Source organism: Chiloscyllium punctatum, chromosome 48 (assembly GCF_047496795.1).
Source record: "Chiloscyllium punctatum isolate Juve2018m chromosome 48, sChiPun1.3, whole genome shotgun sequence".
Lineage (NCBI taxonomy): Eukaryota > Metazoa > Chordata > Chondrichthyes > Orectolobiformes > Hemiscylliidae > Chiloscyllium > Chiloscyllium punctatum.
The window spans coordinates 4,171,871-4,196,840 of record NC_092786.1 but is presented as its reverse complement, the minus strand read 5'-3'; the positions used below and the strand labels follow the sequence as shown (position 1 = coordinate 4,196,840).

At 44.1% G+C, this 24,970-nt stretch overlaps 1 non-coding gene across 1 annotated transcript; it reads left to right on the top strand.

Moving 5' to 3' along the window:
• The first annotated feature begins 24,557 nt into the window (after nt 1–24,557).
• trnah-gug (transfer RNA histidin (anticodon GUG)) lies at nt 24,558–24,629 on the top strand. The gene has a single exon. It is a non-coding gene; the product is annotated as a tRNA-His (tRNA).
• The last annotated feature ends 341 nt before the right edge of the window (nt 24,630–24,970 follow it).

Below are 24,970 nucleotides of genomic sequence, written 5' to 3'. Positions count from 1 at the left end.
TTGTGAGCAAGTTTGGAGGGAGACAAGGACAAAAAGACAGTCTGTCACACGGGGGAAGACAGGAGAGATTAAATTACAGAAATGGTAGTCCCTCAAGGCCATGGGGAATGGAGTTAGGGCTGGGAAAGAAACCAGGAAACAAGGTGAGCAGCTGTCAAAGAAATACATTGAAAAAGCAGATTATAACAACATAGAGGGCAGAGGACACAGTCTGAAATTGTTGCTCTCATTGGTGAGTACAGAACGCTGTAAAGCCTGGGTCATTCTATTACAGCCAACATATGCAGGATAAGCCAAGTGCGCCTCGATCTGTGCTGTAACTGTCTGATAAATTTATTCTGACATTTGGAATTCAGGTCGGATGATGTTCATAAATTCTCAAATTGGACTTGAGTTTAATATTCTGGAGAAATGTTAAATAAATCACAATTCCATTCTGCAGACTTTAGTCTGCAGCCCTGCATGTTCCAGCATCTCAGTTACATCCATGTCCTTTTATTCTAATGTGATGCTGGTTACTCCCTCTGCCACCCATCAGTGAGTTCCTGCTCGCCTCCATCTCCAAGTGAAATGAATTCTCCTCTCACCTTCATTCTGGGAATTAGTTTCAATCTAAATCGTCCAGTTTCTGACCTCTCAGTTAATGACTAGCTCCTTCCTAGACACTCGATCTGGATTCCTCAGCATTTTATCTCTTCAATTAAATCTCAGGTCATCCTCCTCGGAAATCATCCCCGCCTATCCAACCTTTCCTCAGAGCAGAAATTTTCCAATTGTAGAAACATTCTGATCAATCTCCTCTCAGGTGTAATCACATCAACCCTGGAATAGGGGGATCAGAAGTGTGTGCGGTACTTTAACTGTGGTCAAACAAGTGTCCCTGACATTTCCCATGTCACCTCCATGTTCTTGTGGTTGTCACTCAGACTAGAAGTGTCCTGGTTTTCCCACATGGAACTGGATGTGCACTCCATGGGTCTGGGATTCCCTACCATGTGTTTATATGTTAACTAATCCTAAATTAACTTCAGATTAAAACAAGATTATCAGCTACCTACCAATCAATTTCTTCCATTATACTTAAGTCACCTTACTTTTTAAAATCTCTGTAAAAATATTACTATCTAAACACAACAGGCTTTAAGTTGCTGAAAAAGTATTCAGATGACTCCACTGTTCCAATCACTTGAAGGTTATCTTTACATTCAGCTACATTTGGTGAATTGAACACTGATTGAAAATATATGAATATCAAACGGACTTGAGTTTTATGATAATTAACCCAGTCTGACATTCTTGTTGGTTAATATCTTGAAGAGAACTGTCCTCAGAACTCCAGCTGTGCTCTGACTTCATTCGCAACTGGATTTGGTTGGACTGCAAATCTTAGATCTGTTCTGTTGTTTCCCGGATTGCTTTGCCTGCCTATCACTTGCTGCTTATGTTGTTAGACACACAAGTAGTCATCTTTGGTAACTTCATCAGGTTAACACCTCATTCTTAGGTATTCATGCTGCTTTTACTGACATGCTCTCCTGAATTCTCTCAGTTGAATGAGGACTGATACTCTAGTTTGATGGTAAGAGGCAAGTTGGGGAATATGCGGGGCCGTGATTCTGTAAGTTTTGTTGGAGTACAATTCTACTGCTGTTGGTGGAAGGAAAGAGCTAAACTCTTACACTGTTGGCCCCATATAATACATGCAGTATCATGAACACTGATAGGCCAAGACATGAAATACAAGAAACACTGTACAATGATGCAGGATCACAACTGCAGCAAGGGGAGTTTCAGATCCAACTTGACATAGGAGTTGGGGAAGAAGCAGCTGATCAGATTGTCTCATTCATAGTCACAAAGAGACTCTGTGAGATTATTGTATTGTTGGAGGAGGTTGGGGAGATGGAGAGCCCTTCAAAAGAAACTAATCTGCCTGAGAGTCGTGAGATAAAATTGATTGCCATGCATTTAGCAGAAAGCTAATTGAAACTGTGTTTATCCTCAAAAGATAACAAGACTGATGATGCTTCCAATCATCATCAGAAACAAACCCCAGAATACATGGTTCGGAGATGGATGTTAATAGCCAATCAACATCCAAATCCTGCAATCATTGAGCAAACATATGTGTGATTACCCAGTTGTGATGAACCAGACAATCCCTGTTCACTCTGTGCAGATGGACAGCGATGTGGGGAAGTATTGGCCGAGTGGTATTGTCGTGAGACAGTTAATCTAAAACCCCAGATAGTGTTCTGGAGACCTGGGTTCAAAGCCTGCTGCAGCAGATGGCGGGCGGGGGGGGGGGGTGTGTGGATTTGAACTCAATAAAAAAAACTTGTGAATTTAGAGTCTAATGATGACCATTAATCGATTGTGAGGAAAACCCATCTGGTTCAGTAATACCCTTTCAGGAAGGAAGCTGCCATCCTTACCTCGTCTGGCCAACATGGTGACCTCAGACCCACAGTAATGTGGTTGACTCTTACCTGCCCTCTGGGCAATTAGGGATGGGCAGTAAATGCTGCCGGGCCAGCGACACCCTCATCCTGTGAATGAATAAAGGAAAATAAAAATCTGTACCCAGTCTGAATCTGTACATGGTCAACAATGTTGTGAACATTTCCAAAGCTAGATCTCTATGTGCACAACTTTATGAGCTGCCATTGTTCATTACTTGGCGCGAAAAAGAGGAAAAAAATCCTTCGACTGTGGCTATCAGTAAATTGACTGGTGTCCCAGCAGGATGGATGCCTGAGTGAATCCCTCCCCCGCACCCCTCCTCCAACACACACACAGAGCAGGTGAACAGCTCCCCAGTGTGACTGGTTTGGCCAGTTTCCAGGTGGGATGGGTGAAGTCTTCCCTTCTGGCATTCCCCACATTTCCAGAGTCGATCCCTAGTGTGGCTGCACTGGTGTTTTGCCATTTCAGATAAATGCTGACAGACTGTTACACACACCGATAGCCCGCCCCCACCTACCCCCCACCCCCCCCCCATCAAGAACCCAGTATAAATCAGTAAATATTTTCTCCTGTTGTGGAGGGACAGCCTATATTGGTCTGAGTAGGAACACTGAGCCGATTTACCTCAATGGCAACTTAATCGATGACCAGAGCAAGTTAAGCAAGTCCACATAAAATGCATTATAGCACAGAAAGAGGCCCATCAAATCCAAGCTGGCTATCTGTAGCAGAATCCCGTATTCTCATTCCCATACGTACCCCAAACTCTGCAAGTTTATTTCCCTCAGAACTGATCTAATTGTTATTATCAATCATTGATCTTCTCTACTTGCATCACCATCATCGGCAGCATGTTCTGCATATTTCCAGCTAATACAGACAGCAGAAACGCTTGCTCATCTCCCGCTGTCTCAAAACCTTACATCTGACATTAACTCTTGTGTCATCACCTATCCAATGCAGATATTTTTTGTCTGCTGTATCTGGGTGTGTTATAATCTTATACAGCTTTATCAAAAATATATCCAACTTCTTCACTTCAAAGAAGATCGCAATTTCTTCAAATCAATCCAGTGAATGCATTTTCTTCATCAGTGAACCACTCCAGTAAGTCTGTACTCTGAAGGTCACTCATATCCTTCATTGTTGATGCCTATTTTGTTCCACAAATCCAGACGATGCAAGTTTTCTGCACAACCGCAGTAGCTTTATTATTGGACAGCCGGCGAGAGTTTCAAAGTGTCTCTAAAGTAGCCGAGTGTCTACTTCACAAATCTCTTCCTTACCCAAAGAGACAGTATATTTAATAGGAATTAGACAAAGGCATATCAGTCACATGGGCGATTGTCATTACATAGTTTAAAGCAGGTTATTATGACCTTACAAAGCTTGATGAATGGCGATGTCCTGTGATAACGTGTGATGGATTACAGAAACTGATTATCATATTGTTCATGACTATGTGTTGATGGGAAGAGATTAAGGCAGAAGGGTTCTTCCTTCAGTAAATGGGGGATTCACTTACCTATGCTAATATGGAGGGGATGTAAGACAATGCGAGCGGAGGCAGTTTAACAGGGTTTTGCCCAGGGCACTCAGTCTTGTCTGGAAAGGGCAGATTCCTCTGTCCGGGGTTACGGGGCAATCCACATGTGTGGCTGCAAGAGGTTCTATTTTGTGATACTGTCAGCCTCCCCGCTTCTGAGGTGTTCTGTCTCGATTCTAAGAGAACAGGCCTTCAGTTGATGAAATAAGGCCTTTGGCAAGGGAATGCTTAACCCTTGAGACTCCACGGTGTCCTGAAAGAGAAGCAAAAGGTATGGAACTGGTCCCTCTATGATATTTTAACTTCGTCGTTCTGACCAGGAATCTGTTGACCAGAATTGAATGCAATGATTGACTGTGACCTAACTAGAGCTTTGTCAAGGTCAGCATCTTTTCTGTAATTTTGTTATCATTCCCCCATTAACGAAGCCCAGCATCCCATTTGTTTTACTTAAAGCACTTTATGTTTTCTCTCCTTTAATGATTTGTACACATTGTCCCCCATTCCTGCTGTCCTGCTGTCTGTGTCTGTGCCACTCAAATATATATTCCCTTTCTACATTGCTTCTCTCAAAATGCATCAACTTACTGTGTGTTCTAAAGAAGAGATATATTCCACTCAAAATATTATCTCTCACTCCACACATTCTACCCCCTGGAAAACAGAACAGTGCAGCACCGGAATAATTGGCCCACCACGTCTGTGCAGACCATGATGCCATTCCAAACTAATTCCACCTGCCTGGACATGATGCATATACCTGCCAACCCCTGCCACCTTATGCATCTGCCCAAATGCCTCTTAAGCATTGTGATTGTTTCTTCTTTTACCACCTTCTAGGAGAGTACATTCTGGTCATCTACCACCTTTTGCATAAGAAACTTGTCTCACATAACTCTCTTTAAACTTTCACTTGTTGTTGGAAATGCTCAGCAGGTCTTGCAGCATCTGAGAAAATAAAAATCCGTTAATGTTTCGGGTCCTTCCTCAGAAACGTGAACTCTGATTTCTCTTCACAGATGCTTCCAGACTTGTTGGCATTTCTAATCCAAACTGCTCAATCACCCTCAACTCCACGCCTCTGCATTTTCTCCATCAACCTACCATGTGGAACCTTATCAAGGGCTTTACTGAAGTCCATGTATACTACGTCAACCGCCCTAGTCTCATCTAAGTACTTGGTCACCTTCTCAAAAAACTCAGTGAGGTTTGTGAGACACGACCTGCCCTTGACAAAACCATGTTGACTATCTGAAATCAAATTGTTGCTTGTTATATGATTATAACTGTTATCTCTTATAATCCTTTCCAAAACCTTTTCTCCAATGAAAGTAAGGCTCACTGGTCTATAATTACCGGGGTCATCTCTGCTGTCCTTCTTGAACAAAGGCACAACATTTGCAATCCTCCAGTCCTCGGGTACTAAACCCATAGACAATGATGATTCAAATATCAAAGACAAAGGCTCTACTATCTCCTCCCTAGCTTCACAGAGAATCCACGGATAAACCCCATCCGGCCTGGGGACTTGTCTACTTTCACTCCTTCTAGAATTGATAAAACCTGTGCGGAACTAACCTCAATCCTTTCTAGTCTAATATCTCGTACCACATTTTTGTCCTCTGAAATATTCTCCTTTTCCTGTGTAAACACCGATGAGAAATGTTCATTTAGCACTCCTCCAATCTCTGCAGGGTCCACACTCAACTTCCCACTTCTGTCTTTGATTAGCCCTTTTCCTACCCTAATTATCCTTTTCTTCTTCACATACCTATAGAAATTTTCAGGGTTGTACTTAATTCTGTTTGCTAAAGACTGCTCGTGTCCTCCCTTTGCTTTTTTTAAACTCTCTCTTTAAATCCTTCCTAGCTGATCTGTAACTCTCTATTGCTTCATCTGTACCATTTTGCCTCATCAACACATAAGCCTCTTTCTTCTTCCTAACAAGAGATGCCATTTCTATAGTAAACCATGGTTTACAAACTCTGTGCCAGTTGGGTCACCCCACAGCCATTGACTTTCCAAAGACAACAATCCAAGATTTTCCAACCTCTCCCAATCCAGGTAACATCCTGGTAAACCTGTTTCCACCTTTCCAAAAGCCTTCACATTCTAGCTATAATGTGGTGATCAAAACGGCACACAATACCCCAAAGGTGGCCTGATTATAGTTTTATATTCACTCTCCTGACAAAAGAAGGCAGGCCTGCCATTCACCTCCTTCACCACTTTCAGGGAGCTTTCAGCTTGCAACTGAAGAACCCTCTGTATATCAGAGCTGCTCAGGGAAATTCCGTTTATTGTATACATTCCTCTTGCTTTGTGTCTTCCAAAACGCATCACCTCACACTTGTCTGAATTAAAATATATCTGCAATTTCTCCACAAAACTTTCTGACTCATCTCTTTCTTACTGTATTCTTTGACATCATTCTTCACGATGTATTTTAGTAAGGCCTTTGATAAGGTCCCCCATGGTAGGCTACTGCAGAAAATACAGAGATATGGCATTGAGGGTGAGTTGGAGGTTTGGATTAGGAATTGGCTGGCTGGAAGAAGACAGAGGGTAGTAGTTGATGGCAAAGGTTCATCTTGGAGTGCCGTCACTAGTGGTGTTCCGCAAGGATCTGTTTTGGGACCATTAAATTTTGTCATTTTTATAAATGACCTGGAGGAAGGGTTAGAAAGTTGGGTGAGCAAGTTTGCGGATGATACGAAAGTCGGAGGAGTTGAAGACAGTGAGGAAGGATGTGGCAGGTTACAGCGGGATATAGAGAAGCTGCAGAGCTGGGCAGAAAGGTGGCAAATGGAGTTCAATGTAGCTAAGCGTGAGGTGATTCACTTTGGTAAGAGTAATAAAAAGATGGGGTACTGGGCTAATGGTCGGATACTTGGTAGTGTGGAAGAGCAGAGGGATCTTGGTGTCCATGTACACAGATCTCTGAAAGTTGCCACCCAGGTAAATAGTGCAGTGAAGAAGGCATATGGCGTACTGGCTTTTATTCGTAGAGGAATTGAGTTCCGGGGTGCTGAGGTCATGCTGCAGTTGTATAAGACTCTGGTGCGGCCGCATCTGGAATATTGTGTGCAGTTTTGGTCGCCATACTATAGGAAGGATGTGGAGGCACTTGAACGGGAGCAGAGGAAGTTTACCAGGATGTTGCCTGGTATGGTAGGAAGATCCTATGAGGAAAGGCTGAGGCACTTGGGGTTGTTTTCATTGGAGAAAAGAAGGTTTAGGGGTGACTTGATAGAGGTGTACAAGATGATTAGGGGGTTAGATAGGGTTGACAGTGAGAACCTTTTTCCACGTATGGAGTCAGCTATTACAGGGGGGCATAGCTTTAAATTAAGGGGGGGTAGATATAGGACTGATGTTAGGGGTAGGTTCTTCACTCAGCGAGTCGTAAGTTCATGGAATGCCCTGCCAGTAGCAGTAGTGGACTCTCCCTCTTTATGGGTATTTAAGCGTGCATTGGATAGGTATATGGAGGATAGTGGGTTAGTGTAGGTTAGGTGGGCTTTGATCGGCGCAACATCGAGGGCCGAGAGGCCTGTACTGCGCTGTAATGTTCTATGTTCTATGTTCTATGATTCACAACTTCAACAGTTTGTGCCATCTCCAAACTTGCTCATTAAATCGTTTACATTTTCAAACGTTTCATTTATATACATTACAAACAACAGATGTCCCAGTTCTGATCCTTGTGGAACAGCACTAGCCATAGACCTCCAGCCAGCAACATGCCCCTGCACAACTGTTGCTGGGAGAAATATCAAAGAGGAGCCTTGAGTTCTGTGTTGAGCAGCATGACCAACGTTTATTCAGAGCTCCTTACTAATACATGATGGGAGAGGTCCCTCTCTGGCTCCCCCAGGTAAGTCCAGCATTTTGATGTGTTTACTTCATACGTTCCAGTAATATTTTCCCCCTGACCTGAACTCCAGGGTTTGGAATTTCAGCTCGGATATTTCCGTGTTGCCTTTCCCAGTCTCTGATTCTCTCAGCTCATGCAGCTGCTTTGCCAGTTCTTTCACAAATGGTTTAACCCATCCTTGTCATTGCACATCTCCAGCCCTCCCACTAACACACATCTCCGGCCCTCCCACTACCATACCCTGTGGCATTTGCATAGTCCATCCAGTCACTAATTCAAAGGGGGACAGCCCCGTCCCCTTTGCTGGGGTTGTCCGCAGTTTCAGTAGGCTGGTGAGGAGTACTCGAACCCATCGTTGTCCTGTCTCTGAGAGATCCTTAGTCAGACTTGCTTTCAGTGTCTGCGTCATTCCTTCTACTGTCCCAGAGCTCTGGGCGGGATGGGGTGGGGGGGGGGGGGTGTCAGGGGATGATATGGGGGATGGGATTTCTGTTCAGTACCAAACAGGGCACATAGCTCTTTAGCTATGTTCCCTGTAACATTTGTCCCTTGCTCAGAATCTGCAGGGGAATTTTTCCAACCACTGAGTAAACCTATTTATTAAAACCCAGTAGGACTTCCTTCCCTGGGATTGGGATGGGTGTGTGTGTGTAAAATCCATCTGTAATTGTTCCCATGGGCCCCTGGGTCTCTGCTGTTCCCTCCATTTTATCCTGATTGCTTTCCCTGGCTCACACTGTGAACAGACGACACACCTTCGACAAAACCTTGCTGTATTTCTCCCTGTTCCAGGCAAGGATTGTAGTGGATCATCTGATATTGCATTTTATACTCCCCAATATAGGCCAGCCCATGACCTATTTAATAATGTTTGTCTTATATAGTGTAGTGGCACTGCTGGGTCATTCAGACTCTGACGTGTCCTATTACTGCCCCACCCTTTTCTCATTCCTGTTTCTCCTGTTGTGGGACTGTTTCTGAGAATATCTTTAAACCTTCCTCTCTCACTTCTGTAGCTATGCCATTGCCATCTCCTCAAATGTCTGCACAGTTCCAGTCAGTATTTCACTATAAGATTATTAAAGGATTGGACACTCTGGAGGCAGGAAGCATGTTTCCGCTGATGGGTGAGCTCTGAACCAAAGGATGCAATTTAAAAATAAGGGCTAGGCCACTTAGAGCAGAGTTGAGGAGAAACTATTTTTCCTAGAGAGTGGTGGGTATGTGGAATGCTCTGCCCCAGAAGGCTGTGGAGGCCAAGCTCTTTCAAGAAAGAGTTGGATAGAGCTATGAAGGATAGTGGAATCAAGGGTTATGGGGATAAGGCAGGAACAGGATACTGATTGAGGATGATCAGCCATGATCATAATGAATGGTGGTGCTGGCTCGATGGGCAGAAGGGCCTACTCCTGCACCTATTGTCTATTCACCTGCCTTACCCACATACTCACTGCCCTGTTGGCGTGAGTTTCTAGTTTCCTGTGAGCTATAATCTTCATTATTGCTGCTTCACTGGGAAAGTTAACTGCTTCCACAAACTCTCTGACCTGTCCTTCATGCTCTATGTGCACCCAGACAGGGTGATGTACCCTCACCGAGGCCAGGCCATCATTTGGTCATGAACTATACCAAAGCCATGCTGTCTGTCTGTGTATATGTTGACTCCCTGACCCCTAGCTAATGTCCGTGCTTCTGTCAGGGCTCGTTATGGTTCTGCCATTTCTCGATAATTCTCCACAATAGTCCTCCAGTAATTAAACAATCCTAAAGTTTGCCTTATCCCCTTCACGGTGTGCTGGTGGATAATTTTGAAATCATGGTCTTTTGTTCCACTGGGATTGTCCCCCTCCCTTCCTGATTTGATCTCCCTGCTGTGATGTCCCAGGTCCATCTCTCCCTACCTTCCCACACTCTGTGGGTTAATTTTAAGCCTGGCCTGCTTGACCTTATCCAATACTCTGTGGAAGATCCGGATATGTTCTTTCTCTCCAACTGAGGTAATGAGATGTTGGTAAGATTAAATTGACGAACTCCATCAGTCATATATCGGTGGGGTATATTGGAATATTATGGGATCCCTGAGGTAACTGGATCCAGGTCTACTGCTTTCCTCAGACAGTAATTACTAGCTTATTCTGCTGTTCCAGGTCCACAGGAACCCATTCACAATATCAAGGGCTGAGACTGTATCCTGTTGCGATTTTAATTCATTAAATACAGTGGTGTGGTTCACTACTGTAGGATACTCTTTAGTGGAGGATTTACTGAGGGAGTTTTAATCATTAGTGAGGTGGGATGAGCCGTCCAGCTTCTGTGAGTTAGTCTGGGATACTGTCGGTCTGACTATTGCCTGCTTCTCTCAATCTGTTACTGTCACACTTATTGCCTCCTCAGCCCCAGCTTTAATGGGATGCAGTTTGTGTGGGGAGTGAGAGGGCCCTCGATTTTTACCGGATCTAACCCACATTCCCGTTTGAGTTACCTGCCCTGCTGTTTGGGTCCGAGCTATAACTCCCCAGATTCTCTGACTGTTCCAATCTCCCTGCAAGGTAACTACCCTGGAAATGTCCCCTCTCCTTTGCTTCCTCTCCCGGGCCTGGCCAGGTTGTTCCCATGTTTCAGTTTGTGTCTCTGCATCTACAGTTGCTCTGAACTGTTCTAAACTGGCAACTCCCGGAATAGTCCTTTCCTCAGTTTCACACTCCCATACCTGAATATATTTTGCCATAACCATGATCTGCATTGGGACAGGTTTATTTTATCCAGCTTCCTCGATTCCCTCTCCAACTGCTCTCATTTTAGTAATTGAGGGGTCAGGGTCAAATCCGTATCGGTAACTGATATAGATGCTCCTGTATTAATATTATGTTCTGCTGGTTCCCAAACACAGCATCAATGAATATACATGTGCCTGCGTGAACTCTTGCACACACAATGTGAACATCTATCTCCATCTCTCTGCCTACGTTCCTTGGCTATGTGCCCTTTCATGCTTCACTTGGAACATTGTGGGTCTGATTACCCTCCCTGTACTGCAGCTATTCCCCTGTGTTTCTGGGTTTGTCTCAGCTCTCATGGCCCAATTCAGAATGGGGTTAGAATTATCTCCCACTGGGAGTCCCATGTTTATAATTACAGTTAAATAGGGTCCCATGTCATCTTTTAAATACATCAAACCTATTTCATCATCACAGATTGGGGTTTGGTAATCCCCCGTGGTCCTTACACACCTCAGGCTTCCTCTCTGTATGATCCTCGATATTACTTTTGGGTCCCTAAGTCACCAAGGTTATTTTAGCCCATTCAGCCTGTCCCCTCCCCAGTTTGTCCCTGTAATATCTGTAAATGCCTGGAGCCACTGATCGGCTGTGCAGTGGTGGGGACCGGCTCACACCCCCACCCTCTCATTGCAGGGACAGGTTCTGCTGTACACGTCAGGGCATCTTGGCCTGAAAGATTTTGGCCTGACACCATCATCGGCGAGACTGTACCTCTACTAATTCATTTGTATTCTCCCAATAAGGCCCATTATTACCATTTCTTTATCAGGCTGGGTGTTCATTCACCAACATCTGTCGTTCAGCTGGGTAAACGGTTCAGTTTGGATTCTGTCAGTTCCCTTTCTTGCCCCCCTCCTATCTGTCAAAGTTTGAGCTTTGATGCCCAGTGGTGCCATAGACACGGCCTTCTGGGCCTTACAGGACGGTGGGTCATCCCACCCATTGCCGTCCCTCTGTCCATACGTGGTTGCTTCACCATCTAACCTGTTCCAGTCAGTGTCACCATCCTCACTGCCTTCTGAAGAGAGCAGGGCACAAGGTACCTCCCCCATTGTAACTACCACCTGGCCCTTTGGCTTTAAGGCCTCACGTCTGAGATCCACCACCTTCACTTGTTCCTGTTTCCCATAATAATGTAAGACATCCTGTCATTCCTGGAAGAAAACAGAACAAAATGTGAATTTGATTTTACTTGAAATAAAAATAATTTGACATTCACTCGACATATCTATAGAGGTGAGAATTGTACTGGGATTATTTAAGTTAATTTAATGTGATTATACTGTGAAAAAACCCTGATAATCAATGACAATGAATGAACTGAATAATATGTGATTATTTGTTCCAGTTCTTGCATTGAAAATTCAATTTTATTTTAATGTTTGTCACCCATTACACCATGGGCATTCTTATTAGGGGATAAAGTAATGGAAGGATATCAGAGAATATAAATAGACTTTAATTTTAGCTTCACTGCAATAATGAACCAAAACAATATTTGGAAATATGGTTGAACTACATAACAAAGTTTCCAGTGTCTTTATTGACGTGAAAACAATTTTAGTTTACAAGTTGTTTTGCTCTAAGAATAATTCGAAATGAATTGTGATTATGAATTGACCATTTAAAATATATTTTGAAGAGAATAGACAGATATATTTTTTGGAAGAAATTAGGAAAGGAAATAAATATGCATACATTGATATTAATAGTTTTAAAATATTTAGAAGTTGACTGGGAGTATTTGATTGAGTGAGGCTGCATGATTATAAAGACTAATTCACCTTTTTCATTGCATTGTTGGTTTCACTAGAATCTGTTGTGGTCTAAGTTCCTGTTGTGTGCAATGAACTGTCACTGATAGCTTAATTAACCTGCGAGTCTCAGATCAGGTTTCCTTTGTAAGTCAGTCTGTAAGTGTGCGACACGCCTGCTTTTCTGAGGGGAAACAGAGATTCTTTTCAAAGGAAATAAGAGGCAATTCTCAATGAGAATGGTTTCTCCCACACACCATAAGCAGGGATGTGATTTTCTGAAGAATTTCATTGTCGATCTATAAACTGATGGTATCTGTGTTTGTCAGGTTGTGGATGATTCAGCCCCTTTGCTCTGAGCTGTTTTTATACAAGCACTTGATTCATTTTGTCTTTGCCAAAAATGTTGTTTACTTCCCCATTTTACTGTGACTCTGAAGGTTAGAATATTCTGAGAGTCAATAATGTCCAATAACTGAACATTGAAATGTTTCGACTCTAACAAAGCAGTGGCCTTGTTTTCAGCTCATTATTCACTTTCCATTTCCTGGTTGTGTTGAATGTGACAGTAACAGGCTCTGAGCAATGTTTCCATTCACTTGTGTTGGAGTCACTGACAGCCACGTGGTCAGTCAGTTTCAGGCTGTAGGATCAGTTTCTCCGTCCTATTAGATGGTGGTCACTTGCTCAATTTCCAATAGCTCACTTGAGCGTCAGTCCATCAGCTGCTGAAACCCTGCATCCAGCATTTATTCCCTCTCGTCATGACTAATCCAATACAGTCCCAGCTTGTCTCCCACATTCATCTCCACATCCTCATGATCACCTCAGATTCTACTGTCTGTGTCCTTGCAGCAAGTTGTGTAAGACACCTACTTCAGTTTTAACATGATCTATATTATGTTCAGAAAGATCATTTCAAAATTTGGTTCACTGCTTCTTCAGGACTTTCGTGAAGAAAGGCTCATGCCCAAAACGTCGATTCTCCTACTCCTTTGATGCTGCCTGACCTGCTGCGCTTTTCTCGCAATACATCTTCAGTTGTAATTGTAGTAACCAGCTAATTACAAGTTACTGACAAAATAATTCAAGAGGAGCTGCTATTGGTGGTGGAAATGTTGCTGGTTGGTACAACAGAGGGCTGGGGTGAATGCTGTACTCGGTTTTGATTAGAAAGTTGAGCAATGTAAGATTATTTTATCTTTGTTAATAAGAAGAGGCAGAGATTGCAGCTAGGACATCCACAAGCATCCACCCTCACCACCACTGATGCTCAGTAGCAGCAGTGCCAATCAAGCGGGCTGCTTTATTCCGGATGGTATAAAGTTTCTTGAGTGTTGTTCGGGCTGCACTCATCCAGGCAAGTGGGGAATATTCCATCACACTCCTGACTTGTGCCTGGTAGCGTTTGGACAGGATTTCAGGAGCCAGGATTTGAATTACTCTAGTAGCCACTGTGTTTATGTTGTGAGACCAATTCAGTTCCTGATCAATGATTATCCACAGGATAATTTTGATATTGGGTGTTCAGTCATGCTAACACCATCGAATGTCAAGGGATGGTTGTTATGTTATTTCTTACACGTGATGGTGATAGCCTGCATTTGTGTGGCATGTATGTTACTTGCCTCCTGTAAGCCCAAGCCTGGATGTTGTCCAGATCTTGTTGTACTTGGACTTGGACTGCTTCAGTACCTGAGGAGTTAATTATTTATTAACATTAAATAGTCATGAGATTATGCAAATTCCTTTTTCTATTAAATGTCATGGACTATATCTTGCGGTCACTCTTTGTCGAGGGAAGTGAGCACAATCGATTTGAAGATTATCAGATCAACCATGAGTTCATTGAATGTTGGAGCAGACTCGATGTGCTGAGTGGCATACTTCCACTTTGTTTAACATTTGGTCTAATGCCTTATTTTATTCATAAGCTCAGAATTGTGAGCGGATGAGCTGAAGTGATAGAAAACATTTATTAAACAGATCAGACAGATCAGGAACAAGGCTCATAAACTCAGGAAGAAGAAATGTGCTGTGGCCTGGGTGCAATAAATGACACTGGGCACAACACAGATGGCTGTGTCCAGAAGCTGGGATTACTGAAGAAAGTTGGTAGACCTTATACAGTTGGCAAGTCAGTGATCACGCTGGATGATGGATCGTTGTATGGTTCACACACAGCAGACATTTGTGGAAGAATGAAAGGTTCATTTCATTGGAGAAGCTTTCTGTGGTTCCGATTCCGAGTGACTGTTTGAAATACTGATCAAATCATTTTGTGAAGTGTTAGGTTAAAATACTCATGTACAACCCCACTGGATAAAGTTGTGCTCCTGATCTCTTGTTATCTGTTTCTCTTTCTTTCGTTGTAACTTCACAGAAAGACAAGATGGAATGTGGGGCAGAAAGAAAAATGCTTTCCTTCTTATTACAACAATTTAATGCACAATTGAATAGAATGACTGCTCTCATTCTTCATTTCGACTTTAATGTGGTGTCGATTGCTCGTCAATCTCCCGTGCAGTGAAGGGCAAAAACAAGATTCTCGACCCATTCTGACGTGCAAAGGAAAACTGCTGGAGCGGTTTGTGAAGTTAGCAACCAGAGTGTGACTCGAATCCGTGAATGTGGAGAACAACAGTATAATAACCCACCACCATAATCGCTCAGTCCCCTCAGCACATTTTGTAAAGCGGTGACATGTGACCTCATCAAGTTACATGCAGTGAAAGTCATAGATTACATTACTTACAGTGTGGAAACAGGCCTTTCGGCCCAACAAGTCCACACCGCTCCGCCGAAGTTCAACCCACCCATACCCCTACATCTACCCCTTACCTAAGGGGTAAGGTTCACCTGACCTGCACATTGTTGGACTGTGGGAGGAAACCGGAGCACCCGGAGGAAACCCTCGCAGACCCCGACGGGGAAAACGTGCAAACTCCACACAGTTAGTTGCCTAAGGCGGGAATTGAACCCGGGTCTCTGGCGCTGTGAGGCAGCAGTGCTAACCACTGTGCCACCGTGCTGCCCATATTTCTCGTGGATGAGAAATTTCCAGAGCGGAATCGAATCCACACCATTGTGTTTCTGCTTTCACCAGAATTATAATGACAGCAAATTCCAATAAATGGCCATGCTGGTCAGAATGAATAGCTCTTATTGATAAATTCTGAGTCTGAACTGTGTCAGAATCAAACAGAGAACAAGACTTTTACGTCATATTCTCACCTTCATTTGACTCATAATTTCTTCAGTCACGTTCTCTCTCACGTGAAGAAGCAGCCGTGGAGAGGGAAATAAATGCGATGTTGTGGCCCAATGGCCTTTCTGATATGGCTGAACCTGAATTGGATTAAACCGCAAGAAATGCTGTTTGTTCGTTTCATTTTAATTTTGTGGAAGCGTGACAATGTTCATTGTAATATCGGAAGTGAATTAGATTTATCTCATTGGAACGATTAATGTTGTATTCAAATTTGCTCCGACTTTATTTCAGCTTAAGGAGAATACTTCTTAGAAAAGCAAAGGGTTAAAGCACAGTTTTGTTGCTCGTTACTTTGGCAGATTTGACCGAGTATTAAATGGACCAAACATCATGGTGTTTGTCCTCACATCTTGAACGCATGTGATTAAAGCACGAAGTCGATCTCCAAGCAACGAGTCACTTCCTGTTCATTATGTAATATCTTCCCATCGCAATAAAAAAAATCCGCTCAGTTCCATTTACAGTGCTTGAAGTGGAATATTATGCCAAATCTTTCTCAACTTAGAGTTTTTGAATCGAATCTTATTCAGCTGCACATCTTCATGAAATGCCTTTACATTTAAAGTCAACCAAATGAGACATTGTTTCCCCGCAACTTCCGACTGCCTACACCACACCCTTACTCCTTTACCTTGCCACACGCTGTCTCTCTCCTTGTGAAATTTATTCCTTGTATGTCACCAAATGTGCCTTTTCAAATATTTTGCAAAACAGATTCTCGGAGTGACAGCGATTCTGTTCTCATCATTTCTTTGTCCTTCAAAGGATTTGAATGCCTGACATCTAAAAGTTTAATTACTTGAAAGAGGGAATTTTCCACCCATTTACTCTCTCCAAGCATTTCATAAGCGGAAAAAAACCCATTAAGTGTTCCTTGGTTCAGGGATAACTGTTCTCAATTTTCCAAGAACACAAGTGAATAAAATCTCATCCTCAGTAAACCCCCATCAGCATCTTCTCTAATGGCTTTACTCCCCAGTAAACACCGTCATTATCAATTCATAGAATCACAGAATCCTACAGTGCAGAAAGAGCATTTCAGTCAATCGAACCGGTGTTGACTCTCTGAAGGTCATCTCATCCAGACCTCGCTCCCCTCCCTATTACCGTATATTTCACCTGAGGAAGAGTAAGCCCTCCCCCTTATGAATTCAAATAAACCTGTTCGACTTTAAGCTTTCGGCCAGTGACTTCTAAACTTGTCCCCACGTTACCCATGGCTAATTCACCTAACTTACTTAATTCACTCCCTGGACATGAGAGTGCACTTTAACTTTGTCAATCAACCTAACCATTCCACTGAACAGCAGTGCAAATTACTGAGACAATGTTTCATCATAGTGAACAACTGCTGTATCATTTTATAATGGTTTTATACCCTGGTAACAGCCTCATCAAAACAAAAGAACCCAAATTCAATGTATCGAAACGCTACTCTGTCCTTTACAATTTAATTCGGGCTGCGGGAAATGTTTCTGCACTCATATTTGAATGCGTTTATGTTGTTTCTTACTTAGCTTCCTGCTTCTAGCAAATACTTCAATCCAGAACAAGTCTGTGAATGCTTTTCATTCCAAGACAGTCACAAGGTGTAGTTTGCAGAAGTCACGTATTTGGCCGTTCTGACACTCTGCCTCCCTGAGAGCTGCAGTCCTTCCCCACCTTTATTCAGGCAGCACTCTCCTTCGTGTGATATGCCCTATCGAGAATGGAAGGACAGGTATCAATACCCGCCCTTGGAAATGGACGACAGTTTTAAAACGTTTACACTGTCCCCAGCGGAAAATTGAGCCCTGTGACAGGCGGGGACACTAACCATTATACTACCGAGGACAAGAGTGTCAAAGGAGGCCCTTCAACCAAATGTGGCCACACTTGTCAAAAACAACTGCCTAATGAACTGAATCCCATTTCAGAAAACTTACCCCACAGCCTTATATGTCTTGGCATCAAAAGTTCACATCTGAATATTTATTCAGGTTATAAATGTTTCTGCCACTCTGAAAATTGCTGACAGTGTTTTCCAAATTCCAACCTTCCACTGGCTGATAAAGCTCTTTCGCACATCTTCTCAAAGTCTTCTGTCTTTCGCCTTAAGTTTCTGGCCCCTGCTGATCGATCCGTCCGTCAATGGTAAACTCACCAGATGGCCTCCTTCTTTAGAGACCGCAATTTCCCTTCCCACGTGGTTAAAGATGCCCTCCAACGCATCTCGTCCACATCCCGCAACTCTGCCCTCAAACCCCACCCCTCCAACCGTAACAAGGACAGAACGCCCCTGGTGCTCACCTTCCACCCTACAAACCTTCGCATAAACCAAATCATCCGCCGACATTTCCGCCACCTCCAAAAAGACCCCACCACCAGGGATATATTTCCCTCCCCACCCCTTTCCGCCTTCCGCAAAGACCGTTCTCTCCACGACTACCTGGTCAGGTCCACACCCCCTACGACCCACCCTCCCATTCTGGCACTTTCCCCTGCCACCGCAGGAACTGTAAAACCTGTACCCACACCTCCTCCCTCACTTCTATCCAAGGCCCTAAAGGAGCCTTCCACATCCATCAAAGCTTTACCTACACATCCACTAACATCATTTGTTGTATCCGTTGCTCCCGATGTGGTCTCCTCTACATTGGGGAGACTGGGTGCCTCTTAGCAGAGCGCTTTAGGGAACATCTCCGAGACACCCGCACCAATCAACTAAACTGCCCCGTGGCCCAACATTTCAACTCCCCCTCCCACTCTGCCGAGGACATGGAGGTCCTGGGCCTCCTTCACCGCCGCTCCCTCACCACCAGACGCCTGGAGGAAGAACGCCTCATCTTCCGCCTCGGAACACTTCAACCCCAGGGCATCAATGTGGACTTCAACAGCTTCCTCATTTCCCCTTCCCCCACCTCATCCTAGTTTCAAACTTCCAGCTCAGCACACTCTCCTTGACTGGTCCGGACTTGTTGAACCTGCCTATCTCCTTTTCCACCTATCCACTCCACCTTCTCCTCCTTGACCTATCACCTTCATCTCCTCCCCCACTCACCCATTGTACTCTATGCTACTCTCTCCCCACCCCCACCCTCCTCTAGCTTATCTCGCCATGCTTCAGGCTCACTGCCTTTATTCCTGATGAAGGGCTTTTGCCAGAAACGTCGATTTCGCTGCTCGATGGATGCTGCCTGAACTGCTGTGCTCTTCCAGCACCACTAATCCGGTAAGCTCGTTCAGTCAACCCTGACCATACCCTAACACAATCATGTCTTGTGTACATCTCCTTTGCACTGCGACAAACACTCCACTCTGTCCTGTCTTTCTTCACAACTGAAACTATTCAGCCCAAACAGTATCCCGGGAAATATCTCCTGCAATTTTCTCAGTGTTATCACATCCCTATTATCATGTGACTTGCAAAACTGCACACAACACACTTGCTTGATCCTAATGAGCATTTGTTTTAAAATTTCTGAATTAGTATGAGGGCGATTCTGGCTAAGCAGAATGTATTACCCATTCCGAATTGCCCAGAGGGCAGTTGAGACTCAACCATATTGCTATGAGTCTGAAGTCACATGCAGACCAGACCGAGTAAAGATAGCAAATTCCATCCCGAAATGACATCAGAAAAACAGATTTTGTTTTCAACAATTGTCAATGGATCTATAGTAGTTATTAGATTCTTCCTTGCACATATTTTTTGAATCCAAATTTGACAATCATGGCATGGTGGGATTCAAGCCCGAGTACCCAGACTATGACCTCGGTCTCTGGATTATCAGTCCTATGAAATTATCACAAGACCAACGCAGAAAGCCATAAAAGCTAATCTTTTCCAATAAAATGTCTTTTCACCCAAACTGCCCTGGGTATTTTCCATGAGCCTGACGCTACAATTGTCTCTGGCCTATGTCAGCAAAAGCTGTTCCATGGGGATTGATTTCACAACCGCGGTATCCAAATGGATCAATGTGTTTGAAGGTCCCGATGGTGGGATTGGGGCACGTTCACCCAACAACAGTGACCGCAGCAGCAGCACAGACAGAACAGTATGAATGTGAAAGAGAGTGATAGATTGTGCATTGCCTCAGAGAAATGGGAGGAGGGACGGAAAGGAGGTTTAACGATCGTGGGAAGGAGAGGAATCTCCGACAACGGGTGTGTTTGAATCCTGATATATGAAACGCAGAGATGTAAGAGAGCGGAATTTGAAGGTAAAGCAATTAATTTCTTAGCATTTGTCACAAAAAGGACAACGGAGAGAATACTTACTGCCGTGATTTGGTTTCAAATCGAGGTTGCTGTGGTCACAATGCAAAATACCGACAACCACGATCACACTAACCACAGAACAGGATGCGTGCAAGCAGCAATAAGTATACTAGCAGAGGAAATGTTCGGACGAACAGCAGATATTCAATATCAGTACCCAGCGAACAGAGACAGACATGTGGGAACTGAGGATGAGCTGAATCTTTCAGTTTGATGTCCTCAGATGCTGTGGAGATCCCTTGAATGAGAATGTTGAAAGACGAGATTGATCAATTTCGACAAAACATCAAAAACTCGGGGGACAGTACAGGATATTGTTGAAACGTATGCTTCAATAGCACTTTAGCTTAACATCGGCACAGCTGCCCAGATCGAATCAGAAATGGGGATGGGAATGTATGCACAGAGTTACTCTCTGACTCCAGTGATGAATTAGGTGAGCGTCCTGTCCTTCTGTGATGGTATAGGGGCGCAAAACATTCCTCGGTTGAGGGTGCTCCTGCTCAAGGGAACGGTTGTCCCCGTTTATACTATCATAGCGATTTCTGGTTCATTTTTCTAAGACAGCTGATTGGCACAAGTGGAGCGTGTTGAGCCCTTAACTTTGCAGTGGTGGGTTTGAAAGATGATTTTTCTGTTTGGATCTGTGTTTCTGACACTGGCGGTGGCAGCTACATTTGCTCGCATCAGCTCAGTATCAGCTTCTTCCACACAGTCAAGACTTCAACCTGGAGAAGGTGGTGTTGGGGTGATATTTTAAACTAGTCATCCTTGGGGGTTGGGACACGGAAACGGTGATGTTTACGTTCGACGAATAAAATATGAAATACAAGCATGACCTCAGAAACAGAGATCATGACTTTAATTTCCTGCAATCCCATTCATTCATGACCCTTATGCAGGGGATTCAACCACCTTCACCCTGACCTGCCTACGAGAGACACCAGGACCAGAAAAACATGAGCTGATCCATAATTCAAGAATCTCCACCGCGTGGGGAAGCAGTCTAATCGGCCCTTCCAGTCCACACGGTCCGTCTGAAGCGCATCCAACCAGACCCCAGGGTATTCTCTGTCCCATAAGCCTGCATTTCCTATTGTTGATCCCTGTAACTGGCACATCTTTGGTCTGAGGGAGAAATAAAAGCGCAAACACACAGAGAATGTGTAGACTGCCCACAGACAGACACTCGAGGCTGGGATCACACCCGGGTTTGTGGTGTAGCCAGACAGCAACGAACGAGGGGCGAAGAATAAATGTTGTTCAGACCAGTCAAACTCACACTCTGTGGGTGAATGAGGAAGAATGAAAAGACATTCACAACATGGAATGTTTGTATCTGTGTGGACACAATTTGAAAGGATCGTTCACCCTGTGTAGAAAAAAGGACACTGATACCACAGAGAAAGCAGGGCAATGTGGGAACTTTTGGAAGGGAATCGATTAACCGCAGAAATGGAAACTCATTTAATCAGGAACACTGGGGAGAGACCGTTCACCAGTCCCGTGTATGGGAAGGGATCACTGAGCAAATCAACCTCCGGAGACTCCAGCAGGATGACATATCCCATCAGGTGTTCCGTTATGCTGTCAATGCTGCTGTTAATCCCAACCAGCTGCCTGTTCCATAGCGTCAATCAGAGTCATACAACATGAAACAGGCCCGTCAGTCCAAACGATCCATGCTGAACATACTGCCAAACTAACCCATTCCCGTCTGCTTCCTCCTGTACCGGCTGAGTGGTGATAATGCCCTTGTAGTTTTATGACTGTGTTGTTAATCCAAACCCCAGGTAATATTTTGGGGACAAAGGGTTCAGGTCCTGGCATGACAGATAGTGGAGTTTGAATTCAATAAGCACCTGGAATTGAAGAGTCTCGTGGTGACCTGAATCAGTTTTGTGGAAAACCCCATCTGATTCACTCATGCCAGTTCGGGAAGCAACCTGCCATATTCATCTGCTCTGTCCCACATGAGACTCCAGATGGATAATACCGTGGTTGACTCTTAAATGCCCTCTGGGAAATAACTGATGTACTAGGCATGAATAAATTTATTTTAAAAATCCCTCTTTCCCATTCATGTTTGGAATTAATTGCCCATTAAATGTTGCAAACATACCCTCATCCATCACTTCCTCAGCAAGTTAATTACACACGTAAAACACCGTCCCTAAAAAATGCCTTATGTCTTTTTTTTAAAAAAATCTCTCTTTTCATCTTAAACATATGTCCTCTCGTCTGGAAATCCCCCTCCTGGGAAAAGGCTGCTATCGTTAACTCTAAACTTCCTTCTCAATAATTCATAAACTTCAGTAAGGTCGCCGGTCAAAACCCTAACCTAGAGTGAAAACAGTCTCAACTAGGAGAAAGTGAGAACGGCAAATGAGAGAACAGAGTCGAGAGTGTTGTGCTGAGAAAGCACAGCAGATCAGGCAGCATTTGAGGAGCAGGAGAATCGACGTTTTGGGGAAGAGCCTGGTGAAGGACACTTGCGCGAAAAAAAATTGATTCTCCTGCTCCTGGGATGCTGCCTTACCTGTTGTGGTTTTCCAGCACCTGATCTCGAATCTGAAAATAGTCTCAGCCTATCCAGCCTTTCATTATAACTCAAACCTTCCACAGGCAACAAGTGTGTATACCTTTTGTGAACCTACGCCAGCTGAATAATATCATTCCTACAACTGGGCGACCAGAACTGGACATAATATTCCAGAAGAGGCCTCATCAATGTCCTGCTAAACTTCAACATAACGTCCCAACTGCTAAACACAAAGGACTGAGCAATGAAGGGAAGTGTGTTAAATGCCTTTAAACCATCTTGTCTGTAGGTGATGCAAATTACAAGGAATTATGTACCTGCACACTGAGCTTCCGTGTTCTCCAATATCGGCAAAGCCATACTCTTTATGTTGTACCAAAATGCAATACCTGCCATTTATCCAGATTGAACTCAATGCTACATTTTTCAGTCCAACGACTCATTGGATGAAGATCCTTTTGAAACTTAGATAATCTTCTCCACTGTCTATAATTCTGGTGTCGCCTGCAAACCTACTAAGCATGCCTGCTGTGAGTTCCACTGTTTTCTCATATAGATCAATGATTCATATTTACTTGTAGTGGCCGTGATTTAGCAGTGTGCAGATCATACAACAGTTTGTCATGCAATTAACCATGAGGAAGATAGCCGCAGACTGCAGGGAGATATCAAACAATTTGAAATAAAAATGGTGAAAGCAATTCATTCCAGGGAATTGGGTGATAATGAAGCAAAATTAAACTTCAAACCAGCTGCCCACGCTCCAGCTGTGGCACTCAGCTGTCTCCGCAAGATGCACTGTAGATTGCTGTTATTATAAACGGGAACACATATTCCCTACTGCCCTGCCTTTGAACAGAAGCACTCCCAACCTCGGAATTGCGTGCGCCTCTAAACCATCATAGAAACACCATGCATTCTCCGGTTGCATCACTTGAGCCGTCGATTATCTCTGCGACCTCATTCCCATCCCGATTTCAAGTTGCATCTTCTCGACTGCGCCACTCAGTCCCTCTGATTCTGGGGCTAGGAACTGGGACTATGTGGCACCACTGGTTACTGGCTTGTGTCGGGAAACTCGTGAAGTAGCCGATGTTAAACTGCATTGCGATTGAAGTATACATTTCAACAACAGCTTGGTAACAACAATGACTGCAGATGCTGGAAACCAGATTCTGGATTAGTGGTGCTGGAAGAGCACAGCAGTTCAGGCAGCATCCGAGGAGCAGTAAAATCAACGTTTCGGGCAAAAGCTTTTCATCAAGAATACAAGCAGAGAGCCTGAAGAGTGGATAGATAAGTGAGAGGAGGGTGGGGGTGGGGAAAAAGAAGCATAGAGTACAATCATTAAGTGGTGGAGGGGATGAAGGTGATAGGCCGGGAAGAAGGGTGGAATGGATAGGTGGAATAGAATATAGCAGGTAGGACAAGTCAGGACAAGTCATGGGGACAGTGCTGAGCTGGAAGTTTGGAAATGGGGTGAGGTGAGGGAAGGGGAAAGCAGGAAACTGTTGAAGTCCACATTGATGCCCTGGGGTTGAAGTGTTCCGAGGCGGAAGATGAGGCGTTCTTCCTCCAGGTGTCTGGTGGTGAAGGAGCGGCGGTGAAGGAGGCCCAGGACCTCCATGTCTTGGGCAGAGTGGGAGGGGGATTTGAAATGTTGGGCCACGGGGTGGTGTGGTTGATTGGTGCGGGTGTCCCGGAGATGTTCCCTTAAGCGCTCTGGTAGGAGGCGCCCAGTCTCCCCAATGTACAGGAGACTGCACCGGGAGCAACGGATACAATAAATGATATTGGTGGATGCGCAGGTAACAATAGCTGCACTGTCCCCGGAGTCTTTGATGTTTTGGAGAAATCTATTTATCTCAGCCTTCAACACATTAATGATGGAATCACCACAGCCACTGGGGGAACCGATGTTAAACGGTCAGCCCATTCTGAGTTCCCACATATCTGCCACTGTTCGCTCAGCACTGATATTGTGTATTTCTTGCTCTGCCTAACATTTCTTATGATACTTTACTTATTACATATGCTTAGTGTGTTCGTCTGTGGTTTGCCGTGATCGTATAGTGGTTAGTACTCTGTGTTGTGGCCGCAGCAACCTCGGTTCGAATCCGAGTTATGGCAGTAATTGCTTTATGTGTCCCAGTCTTTTGTGAAACACAAAGAAATCAGTTGTTTTAAAGTTTTGATTTTCTCCATGGTGATTTTTTTTTCCTTCAAGCTCTGCTCGCTCACATCTCTGTGTTTCATATGTCAGAATTCAAATCCACCTGTTCTCAGAGATTTCTTCCCTCCTACAATCACTAAACGAACTTTCCATCCCATAACCCCCATTTCATTAATTTGGAGATGTTGGTGTTGGACGATGGAGTACAAAGTTAAAAATGACCCAACACCAGGTTATGGTCTTACAGGGTTAATTGAAGCACTAGCTTTCGGAGCGCAGCTCTTTCATCATGTGTTTG